This window comes from Calliphora vicina, chromosome 1 (assembly GCF_958450345.1).
Source record: "Calliphora vicina chromosome 1, idCalVici1.1, whole genome shotgun sequence".
NCBI lineage: Eukaryota > Metazoa > Arthropoda > Insecta > Diptera > Calliphoridae > Calliphora > Calliphora vicina.
In genome coordinates, this window is record NC_088780.1 from 103,289,441 (window position 1) to 103,302,539 (window position 13,099).

A 13,099-nucleotide genomic window follows, 5' to 3' on the forward strand; every position below is an offset into this window, starting at 1 on the left:
TAATAAGTCTAATGAGCCATGCTTTGAAAATATTTTTAAAGATTATGCATAGACGAATATACCCAATATGTGAGGCATATGTGGGGGAGGCACAATTTGGATTCAAGGAGGGCATGGGAACACGATAGGCATTACTGAGTATACAAGTATTGATCCAAAATTGTCGAGAAGTTCAAAAGGATATATATCTCTGCTTCGTTGACTACGAGAAGGCATTTGATACGGTTAAACATGACAAATTTATGGAAATTTTAATCTCTATTGGACTGGAAGAATGTGATATAAGATGTATAAAAAACCTATATTGGAAACAAATATCAAACATTCAAGTTAATGGTGAACAGACTGACAATATTCCAATCTCAAAGGCAGTAAGACAAGGGTGTATATTATCACCTCTTTTATTTAATTTATACTCGGAGAAAATATTTCGAGAATCACTTAGTGGAAAGAATATCGGAATTAGAATAAACAATACATTAATAAATAACATACGATATGCCGATGACGCTATATTACTAGCAAGCAGCTTGTCGGGATTACAGAAATTAGTAGATGCACTTACGCAAACTAGCGAGATATATGGGTTGAAAATAGAGATGCTAATCGGGACTGATTTTTGAAAATCCCGGGGATCGGGATTGGGTAAAGAATCCCGAAATCCCGACCCGGGGTTTCGGGATTTGCGGGAAATCTAAAATTCCGAAAATTATAAGAAAGAAACGTACATAATTATGTCTTTACAATTGAAAGTACATTTTTTATTTAGCAATTAATTTTTACTAGGATCGACCGGTGGCCGAAATTCGACCACTTTTAAAGCGCTTTTTTACCACCTTTGTGGATATAATTTTGAAACAGTTTTTTATATTGTGCATATCTAGAGAAAATAAGCTTTTAAACCATATATATTTCGTCAATATTGGTGGACAATAACAGACTTAAAAGTGTACCACAAAAAAACGTGTAGCCTATTTATATATAAGAATTAGACACTAAAAAGCATACTATTGCATCTATGGTTTCGTCTGCCTTTCTGGAACGAATTTTGTTTCCGACATATGCTGCTGCCGAAAAACATCTTACATATTGGCAAAATCGTTTGCATACACTTATAACAAATCTACAAGTATTTTCCTCTTGTTCCTTCAGAAATAAAGTGATCTATTTCTTTTGCAAGTTGCAAATCTACATTATAACTTGGTTTCGTTATTGATATTTGGGTTTTTTATTTTCATTTTGTTCGAGCTCCTCATCTGAGATAAAATCAATTTCGTTTGAAGAGGATTTAAATTGAGTTTCGTTAGATAACTTACAAAAAATTGTGAAGATTTGTTTTTCAGAGCCCCACTCTAGGAAAACCAAAAATTCCGCTTTCCTTTATTAACTATGTTGTAGCAGGAGTTGAGCTTAACAACTTTGCTGAACATCACTTTGCGATATTCGGGCATGTAGAATGTCAAAATGCATAAAAAAGGCATTCAAAAATGACAATTTCCCCTATTTGTTTATGAAAAACGGGATTTGGAAAATCCCGAAAATCCTGGGATTTAAAATTAAAAAAATCCCGGGCTTCGGGGTTTAAGAAATCGCGAAAACCCCGGGATTTTCGGGAACGGGATTCCCCGTTTGGCATCTCTAGTTGAAACTGAACATTAACAAGACGAAATACATGATTGTGAGCAGGAAAAATTACCAAACTAATACATCAATACGGATAAATAATTCCAAAATAGAAAAAGTTTCAACATTTTAATACCTGGGAGTTCACATTAACGATCAATGGGATATGTCTAGGGAAATTAAATACAGGATTGAAATGGCCAGAGATGCCTTTTTTAACACAGTAAAACACTAACTAGTCACGACATAAGCCTAACAACAAAAATACGTTTCATAAAATGTTATATATGGTCCGTACTATTATATTCGGCAGAAACATGGACGATAAAGGCGTCAGATGAAAAAAGATTAAATTCGTTTGAAATGTGGATTTTCCGCCGAATATTAAATATATCATGGACTGACCGCATTTCGAATAAGGAAGTGCTGAGACATATGAAGGTCGGACGTGAAATAATAAGAAATATAAGGACACGAAAAACATCTTATTTGGGTCACATAATTCTAAATGGAAAATATAAAATTCCCCAAACCATTTACAGGCTAAAGTTGAAGGAAGACGACCGAGAGGAAGAAGGGAAATAACATGGTTGAAAAACATTCAACAATGGACAGGTCACCAAGACGAAGGAAGTCTTCTGAAGGCAGCCAAAAACAGACAACTCTCTGTAAATGAATAAAAAAAAATAAATATTTAAAAAAATATTGTTAATTTATAATAATTGTATGATCGCTTATATCCGAACACGGATTGGCAAATAAAGAAGAAGAAGATGAATGGAAGTATCCTTTTTTGTAAACATTTCTTGATGTAAATTTCGGTATTTATACTGCCCTTTGTAACAAATGTTTGGCTTCTTTTGCCGTAACTGCTTATTGCTTGCCATACCAAGAACTGTTTGGGAAAATTTTCCGCTTTTGGGTCCTAAAACTTTACTACAACATTCCCTAGAGCATCAGCAACATAAAAATATTGACCCGGAAGCTGCGAAAAATTTTCCAAAACATACGTTTCGTCATCCATTATGCAGCAGGAATATTTTTTGTATAAAATTTGACTTTAATTTCCATGCTCCGTCTTTGGCCTTTTGAATTTTTAGTAGAGTTCCGTCAGGAACTTTTTGGGCCTTGTATGTTTTTAAAACTGCATTGGCTTTAACTTTTCGTATCAAATAGTCCGAGTACTCAGCTAACCGTACTGCTTTCCTACAGAAAGTGTTGGGAGCTCTTTTGAAAATGCTTTCTATTTATTTTTTTACTTGGGTTAAAAGTTTTAATGAAAAACGTGTGTTAAGAATTTTTCGATATCAGTCATTAATACAAGTTTTGTTCTTCTCCATTAGCCCTCTTGGTAGCATATGGCTTCAACAAAGCATCTCCATCTTACACAATTTGTTGCAGTTGTTTTCGCATAGAACTGTCCTAGTTCTTGGAATATGTGCCTCTCCATGTACGATGTTGTCATAAGATCCAGTTTATTGTTATTTTGCCAATATTCCAGCTAAGTAGATGAATGGTCTGCTGTAGCAGGTCCTATGATAATGGAGCTTTTTTTAAAAAAAAAAAAAAACACAAACTGCGAAGCGTTTTGCTTGTCTGCAGTTACACCCAGAGTCTCTGGCGGGAATCGAACCCGCAACCCTCAGAGTAATAGTTCAGCACAGTATCGACTGTTCTATAGAGGCATTAGCCCATCTGTCGTTGCATAGAAGTAACGCCCTCGGTATATTTGGTGTAGTGGTGGAGAAACTTGGTAAATTTTTTCCCTGTGTGTGGCGGCCTCCTAAACTTTGCCATTATATTATCCTCTTTTCCAAGGGGAGGGGTAGTCAGGAGGCTTCATGGTTGGATTTTTTGAAGGGGGAGATGAAGCCACTTAATTTTTAGAACACGAAAACCATGAAGAAAATCGTCCTCTGCCAGGTATTGAACCTGGTGTGCTTGGTTTTCTAGGTAAGCACTCTAACCATTACACCAAGCCGCCATGAAAATAATAAATTTTTACATCGATTTGTCTTTAGAGGATTTAAGCTAATTGAATTGAATTCTAATATACCTTATTAAGCAGGCCTGCTATCAGCACTATAACAGAAGCGAGCGTGCAAAACCTTGGCTCCCAATGACACGTTCTGTAAAATTGCAATGCGGTTGAGTATCCTTGTGTCTGCAAAATAAGGCCTCTTTACCATCAATACGTTTGTAAATGGTCAATTATGGACTGATCATCACAGGGGGAAGCGTTGGAGCCACTTAATATTTTTAAACCACGAAAACCATGAAGATAATTGTTCGTCCTCTAACCGGTATTGAACCTTTCACGCCGCCATGAAAGGAATAAATCTTTATATTGATTTGTCTTTAGAGGATTTAAGCTAATTGAATTATGAATATTTTTGTTTGTCATCCTCTAAATCAAAGTTCTGTGTCTCATATACATAAATTGTGTTATTTTTAAGGCCGATACAACTTACGAAAGTGTTAACTGTCATACTGCGCTCACTTTTTGACAGTTATGATCACTAAACTCTGACAAATCATTATGAACAACGCTACCAAGTTCTTTTTAAAATTAAAATTTGGCGATATTTTTATTTCCACAAATTGGCCTCCAAGCTCGTGTGATTGTACACCTCTTGTTTATTTAATGTGGGCCCACGTGATGTCACTGGTTTATGACGATTTTTTTTTCTTATTGTATTTTTACATTATTTCCCTTGACATGGCAACCCTTAAACCAACCACTTCCATATTTTTCTCATTAAATTTTCATATACAACAATTATTCGATATAAACGGCCTTGTGGCAAACTCTACAAATACTCTCTTATACAAACAAAATAATAGAAATTTCATGAAAAGAGTAAATAATTGTAAGAAACAAATAGTAAAGAGAGAGAGAGAGTGGGAATCATAACAAAACAAATTAAAAATTGTAAACAATCAAATCCCACGTTCTAAAACCTGTGATAACTAATAATCATCTATCTACCTACACAATATCATTGTAAAATACTGAAAAACTTAACTTTATTGAAATAAGGGGATCATAGTATTACTACTTATGTATTTTCAAAGACGTTTATTATTAAACTATTTTCACATAATTTGGTAGAAAACAAGATTTTTCCAAACGACCTACTCATATTAAATATTAGAGGTTGTTGGACAAGATATTTAAAAGTTTAATGAATAAATTAAAATATATCAAACGATTAAAATAAAGTGCATTTTGAGGTCTAGTAAATGAAATGAAAATGTTAAGATATTTTTAATATTAATTAATGTATTTTATTATAAACACAAATTATTTAAACATTTAAGTTTTCGAAAAATTCATGAGAGATACTGCTTAGTTGACAATCTTTGGTCTTGGCTAAGACTTGATCCAAATTTCATGAGAACACCGAATAGTTGTTTAATATGTTTAATAATTATAATTTTAAATAGTGTTTCTGCGATAATTTAGATGAAAAGTTTTAGTAGGATATGTTTGACAGTAATAATAAATGTAATGAAAACAATGGAATAAAATTTGCTTGCAAAATAAGAAATGTATAAGCCTATAAGTGTGCTTCTTTAATATACAGCACACTTTCTGATTACTCAAAAAGAACAACTTTCGTTCCTTGTCAGGTCTTAAAACGAAAATATATTGTTGAATACTTGAAGCCAAAAGGCAACCGAGAGTTTTCTTCTTTCAAAGGGAAGAAGCTGGTATGAAGGGGGGTCATTAGCCATCTCTAATTGCTTTTGAAATAAAAGAACAATAAAACAGTAAGAGGCTATATTCGTCTGTGCCGAATGTTATATACCCTTCACCAAATTATACTTCAAAATACAAATTTTAAATATTTTTAGGTAAACAAAATTTATTTTTTTGCCAAAGTAGTTTTTTTAATTTTTTTTTTAATTTTAAACTTTTTTTTAAATTTAAAAAAAAAACAATTTTGGTTTTTAAAATTTTTTTTTTGATAAAAAATTTTTTTTTTCCAATTTTGACCCATTGTAGGTCCAACTTACATTGGTCTTATATACGTCGTTGCAAAGGTCGTTGAAATATCTATAATTAGATATTAATGACTTAGTAATCCAGATATAGGTCAAAAATCGAGGTTGTCCTGGTTTTTTCCTCATATCTCATTTGTGGACCGATCTTGCTGATTTTAACTAGGAAACTTCTCGAAGGCATGTCTGACAGAATTACAGAAGAAACTAAATCTAAAAAAATTAGTCTTTTCCAATATGTTGTAAAGTTTGCTTGAGTTAGTTTTTTATATATAAAACTACACACGTGATACTTTAAACTTTAAAGTTTAAAGTCTATTCTTTAGGTTTTATGCTGAATTCATTAAGAATATTTTCTCTAATATAGCAATTAGGTTCCTATGTAGACATTCTGTGAGGCATTGAAATGAAAATCTCCTTTCATTCAACGGAAGACCTTCTAATATACCTTATTAAGCAGGCCTTCTATCAGTACTATAACAGAAGCGAGTGTGCAAAGCCTTGGCTCCCAATGATACGGTGTGTAAAATTGCAATAAGCTTGTAAACATACATATTTTTCTGATATAGGGGTTATATGGGGGGTATGGTCCATTATGGACTGATCCTCACAAAAGATGCTAGAAAGATTTAGGTTCATATTAATTTTTTTATATGAGAATTATCAATGTTCAAGTCATTTTTGATTTGGACCTTTTATGGGGACTAAAAGCAAATGTTGACGGATTTTCGCCATATTTTACATAATTTCAGAATACTTAGAACTAATTTATGCAAAATTTTATCAGAATTTCCGCATAATAAACATATGTATGATTGCTCAAACAATACATTTGAATGGGGGCTAGGTGAAATCATGGGGTCTTTGTGAACAATTTCAGCCAGCTACTCGTTTTGGCCCTATCGTGTCTTCAACAGACATATGGACGGATATAGTTAGATATTTTGATGTGTTACAAACGGAATGACGAAATCAATATACCCCCCATTTTTTCATATTTGGTTACCGCTAAGCTAAAATACTCTTTTTGCTTGTTTTGATTGTTGATCGATTCAGAATCTTGATCAAGTTTTTATTGCCGCATGTGGATGAATTGGGACTGGAGGACAGCATTTTGAATGGATTCTCAATCCGACAGATCCAGGGTTCTTACTTTGGATATATGTGAACAATTACACACTCTGGAATATCTCAAAGAGAATATTCGACCAGAGTGGGAGAACTTATGGCTCAAAGTTTTCTGTGAAGAAACCAAAATGTTCGTTAACAAAGGCGAAGACAAATCGAACATTATCATCTTCCAAAAGTAATGATTAAAAACCAAACAAAATTAAATTATATAGTTTTGGGCCGTCAAGTATTTTACGTGACTCACATGATAACTGGATGTGGTATTGGAATAAAGAGGTTTCAGTACATTTACAAATAACTGCGCTAAGTTACAGCATCATTAATAAAACTTTATCTCTTTTGAAATCGTCTTAGGCCTCAACAATGAAGATGTTAAATGGGTACGTCAACAATCAAAATTGCCGAATTTGAGAAAACGCCAATTTACACTAGGTCCACCAAGTGCTTATGTAGGAATATCCAAAAAACCATTGTTTAGTGTGGATTATGTGCTGGCAAAATTATCGGTCCCTAATTCTACGATAACGGTAATAACATTGATATCATCGTCAACGTAGATGGCTACATTTGAAGGCACATCCAAAATCTACGTTTAAGGTTTCGTAATAATTTTTGAAATTGTTGTTTTTAATGACTAATATTGTAGAAAAAATAAATGTTAGTATAATTATGATAATTGAATAAAATGGTACTGACAATTTTTGAAAATTTTTACAAAATCTACATTTTCTGGAAGCTTATATCCTCTTTTACGATTCGTTAATACATAATTTTGCAATCGGACTAGCAGTTTAGAAGACACGTCCACTCCTGATTAATTTTAGTTAATTACACTGCTTTACAAGGTTTTTGTTTTCATTATGTCAAACATATAGGGGTTATTTTAGGCTGTCTAACTTCTGAAAAAATATTGAAACAAATTCAGTTTCCGGCACAGTGGGTTCGTATAATTTAACATAAAGATTAAAAATGTTGTTTCGTAAAAAAAAAAGTTTGTAGGTCCGTATTACTATTGTTTTATATACGTCGCATGGTGGCTCATATCTCAATTTCATCGACCAAAAGTCCAACTTTTTGTTAACTCCGATTTCAAAAATTTTAATGCCATTCAATAGTAAACACATTGAAACTAAGGTCGCCAATAAATTAAATAAAAATATTGTCAATTGTGTGCGTGACATGCTGTTAAAATCAAATATTTTATGTCATTTTATAAAAAATTTGATTTTTGTAAATTGAATCAGAAGTAAATTATCAGTACTCGCAAACTATTATCGATAATTGGATGATTTTTTTTTGTTATGTTGGTAGGATAATAGTCTTTAAGAACTGGTATGATTTGTTACTGTACCGTTTATACCTGCTGTATTATTAAAGTTTTTCTCAGGTACTATAATTTAGTCAAATTTGAATTTCAGTAAAATAAAAGTGCTTAGGGTCAAAAGGGTTAATCAAATTTTACTACCAGCGGAATGGCAAAAGTGTCCTCTTTAAGCCCATATATACTTGTTGACCTGTTTTGACCTGTTTGTTGAACACTTTTTTCATTTGAATGAAATTACTTCCAAATTTTGTATCTATTTTTATTTTGCCTGTTCACATGACTGGCGCAAAGTACAAGCCGAAATTTTGAAGATATTGCGATAAAAATTGGTACATACATTTTTTTCGGAACGAGGACGAAGCCTATTGAAAATGCCTGAAATCGGTGCATTATTTCACCTAGAACCCACACAAATGTTCTCCCGAAATTATACTTTATCGGTCGTAAATGGTTAATTTACATATAATTTTATATAAACGGAATTAATGTCACCTAATTTTATGACGATCGGTTCATAATTAGTCATAGCTCCCATATAAGGCCCGCTTCCAAAAATCACTTTAACAAGCATAAATCTCTTAAAAATGTTGGTATCCACACAAAATTCACCATAAATAACTTCCATAGCTCCCATATAAGGCCAACTTCCGAAAATCACTCACGAATAAAATTATTGAAATTTTAAAAGAAAAATGTTTTTGATGATTTACTTAGTGTAGGGTATTATATGGTCGGGCTTGACCGACCATACTTTCTTACATGTTTTTTGTTTATATTTCTGCTTTCTGTGGGCCGATTTTCTCGTTTTTTTAAAAAAGCAATAGATATTTCGGATACATTGATGTATGAATCATGTATGTAAGTTATTTGGGGGCTACGGAAAGTTGATTTCAACATACAGACGGACATGGCTGCCGGGGTTGTCATAAAATCCAATCATTATCGAAGACGGTTATGAAACCGACAGAAAATATACATTGGTCTCGTGAAATCGAAAGTAATGGGCTTTATTTTATATTCGATCAAGAATTGAATTCTTTATCGATTATACAAAAAATTACATTGGATTTCATAAGTCAAATATAACTTTTTGTCGTTTTCTAAACCGATTCTGACTCCTTTATCTATAACGATCTAAAATATATATCTTTATGGAGTCACAAATGGAAAATATAGAAATTACAAACTTTGCTACTCATGGTAAAGGTAAACAAAACCATAATTTTCTTAAGACTTTCACTGAGGTTCATAATAATTAACTAATTAGCTACAGAGATACTAAAGAAATCAATACGTTTCGAAAGAGATAAATAGTAACATGTTCTTATTTGCAACAGCAAACATTAAACAACAAATTAAGTTCATTTCCTTTTGTTAAAAACTCCTTCTGTCAGAAACACACTAAGCCGTTTGCTAGTCTACTTTCTAACTAAAATAATATTTTGTTTGAAAAGTACTTAAATGCATTTGATTTACTACGATATATGACAACAGCAGCCACAAAAAATTCCACCCCATTTCCGAGCACGAAATGCTGTAGTAATTGTGGGCTACAGATGTCCCTCATCGCACTAAGAAATCACCATTTACCTAGTAGTAATTTTTTATTTAATGGTGAATTTCGATTTTCAAATAAGACTGTTTAAACTTCAATTTTATGGTGGCAGTTTGTTGTGTTCCTTATTAATCGAGGGATTACTGTAGGACACACACTGGTCGGGTGGTTTATTTTTCATTCCATTATTAAATCATTAACGCACAAACCAAAATACTAGAAAAATATGAACAAAATAAAAAAGAAACCCCAATCAAAACCAATAGCATAAAATTCCCGCTGGTTTTCTGTGGAACGTGGTATTTCATGGTGTTTGTGATCTCATATTTTTATTATTTTACATGTTCACAGTTGAAAACTTTTCACATAAATCATACAGAAAATAGATTATAAAGATTTTTATTTAATTTTATGAAAATACGTTAAAAAATAAAACTTAATAAATAGACTAAAAATTAAAAAAATTGTAACCATTAAAATCACTCAAAGAAATCTAAATTATTTTATCGCTTTGATAAATGATTACCAATGATGAGCTGTAAGTAACTAACTCTACTAACTAACCACGATGTCTGTACGTGAAAATGTGAAATAATTACAAACTTGACCTATTTCAATTTTCTCTTTCACTGATTGAAAGCTTATCAAACGATTGAAAGACAAAAATAGTTTTGTTCTAGTTAAAAAAAAAAAACAAAACTTTAAATGCATGTCATCATATTCAAGTAATTTTCACACATCAAAGTATCTTTTAGTTTAGAAAATAGATTACCATATGATGAATATTTAATTTCTGTTTCGCAGTAAATAAATGCATACACTCAGAGAAAGATAAATGTAATAAATGTTTAATTGTTAATTTGAAAATATTGTTACGTTTTAACCTTTTCAAAACGTTGGTTTATTTCCTTTAAATAAACCGGATACTTTTGATTGCAAATAAAAGCCGTTTAGTAGTTTAAGAATTGCAACAACTCTTTATTTATTTAAAATGTATAACTACCACAGAATAAAATAGTCACTCAATGTTTTTTTATACACGTTTATAAATTCGCAGAAATGCAGACACACTTTATAATGTACACGAATTCACTTGAAAAATACAGCAAACTTTAAGGCACTCAAAACAACACTGCACTCTAGATTGTTCTTTAACTGTCTAGAGCTTTCTGATACACGACAAACAAACAAAAAATTACACACAAAATTTCACGTGCTACAATTATGGCATCACTCACAAAACAGCTGACAGAACAAAAAATTAAAGGCAGAATGCATTTCGACCTTCGAGGGAAATGTTAACATATCTGTAACTAAAGTCACAGTTAAATTTAAAACAAGTAGAAAAGTATGGTCGGTCAAGCCCAACCATATAATACCCTACACTAAGTAAAAGATCAAAAACATTTTTCTTTTAAAATTTCAATAATTTGTATTTTTGAGTGATTTTCGGAAGTGTGCCTTATATGGGGGCTATGACCAATTATGGACCGATCACCATGAAATTAGGTAGTGTGATTTATGTCTATATGAAAGTTTACTATGTTGAATTTTGTGACTATACCAAAATTTTTAAGCGATTTATGCACTTTAAAGTGATTTTCGGAAGCGGGTCTATATGGGAGCTGACTAATTATGGACCGATCGTAACAAAATTTGGTGACATGAATTTTGTATATAGAAAACTTATTTGGAGCGCAATTTGTGGAGATATATTTATAAATTAAACATTTATGACCGATAAAGTCAAATTTCGGAAGGACATTTGTATGGGGGCTAGGTGAAATAATGTACCGATTTCAGCCAGTTTCAAAAGGCTTGGTCCTTTGGCAGACAGAATCATATTTACCAAATTTTATCGAAATATCTTCAAAATTGCGACCTGTACTCTGCGCACAAGGTTTACATGGACAGCCAGCCAGTAGGGTATTCATTCGAATAATGATGGTTCGATTAATCGAATAATTTCTTACGAATAATTATTCGAACAATTTAAAAATGGCCATTTTCGAATAACGAATAATTCGAACAATTTTATGTAGAATAATCGAATGAAACGAATAAATGTTCATATATATTTAAATTTATTAAATTGCTTAAAAGTTTTCATAATTTCAAATTTGAATAAGTAATAATGACTCACAAAAATAAAGTGCCTGTATTTTTGTTTCAAATAACATTTTGCTTTCTTTTTTTAATTTTTTTAAATTAAAATTGTTGTATCTTATTGTTAAAAAGCAAATATTAACGAAAAAATGTTTTTTAAAGTAAAATTTTTTGCAAAAATTATAAGGTGTAAAATTTACACCACATCTGTAACTATGTCAAAAATTTTCACGTCATAAGTTAAAGGTTAAAAACCCACATCAAAACTTCATTATTTACTTTTTTTAAAAAAATTTAATTTATTCGAATAATTCGATTAATTTTAAAAGTGTGATCGAATTATTCGAACAAGTTAAAATTTCTTATTCGAATTATTTGTTTTATTCGAACAAGAGAAAAATCGAATAATTCGAATACCCTACCAGCCAGCCAGCCAGCCAGCCAGCCAACCAGACGGACGGACGGACATCGTTTAATCGACTCAGAAAGTGATTCTAAGTCGATCGGTAAAATTAGACTGATATTTTTGGGCGTTACAAACATCTGCACAAACGCATAATACCCTCCCCACTATGGTGGTATTAAAACAATTATAATTACTTTTTGAGATAATTGTTGTTTTGTAATGCATGCCTTGAGGCACTCTTGCGGGTTAGAGGGTTAATATTGTATCTAGTTTAGTATTCTCTTTAAAATTTCCAACACCTAAAGAATATTGAGATCATTATTTTAAATCCTAATTTTCCTGTACGTCCTATGGAGTATTTATCCGTTTCAGAACGTTTCAAGAAATTTGCCATCGATTTGTTAGTGCATATTTTGCAATTAAATCTTTGCGGTTTATTGGTCACTTTTCTAACCACCTTTTCTAGAGTCTTTAAAACTTTTTTATTGACATCTATTGCCTAATGCAAAACATAGTTGAAATGTGCTGGACATTGTAAGATAATGAAGTGGAATTGTCTATCCAAATTTGCTATCGAAGGTAAATTAGTGATTTTTAGTTAAATTTGAAACATTTTTATTTCATGCTAAATTCTTAATAAATGCGAAATTAACCCTAGGCTCTCTTTTGTTATGTCTTATTTCTGACTTTCTGGTTGAATTTTCCGTGATGGTGTATTCAGGGACTTATTGTAAAATTTCACGGATAATGTTATGAGGAGCAAACCGATCGGTGAGCTGCAGTCAAAATTTGATGGTGATTTTGATTCTGTTACTGACTTATCTACCCAAACTGCTGAGGTGGAACCAAAATGAGAAACCCATTTTAGATTGGAAGAGACGGGTGATTATACAGGAGATGCGGATATAGCAAATTATATAATAAAATTTTGAAAAGGTCTCATTTGTTT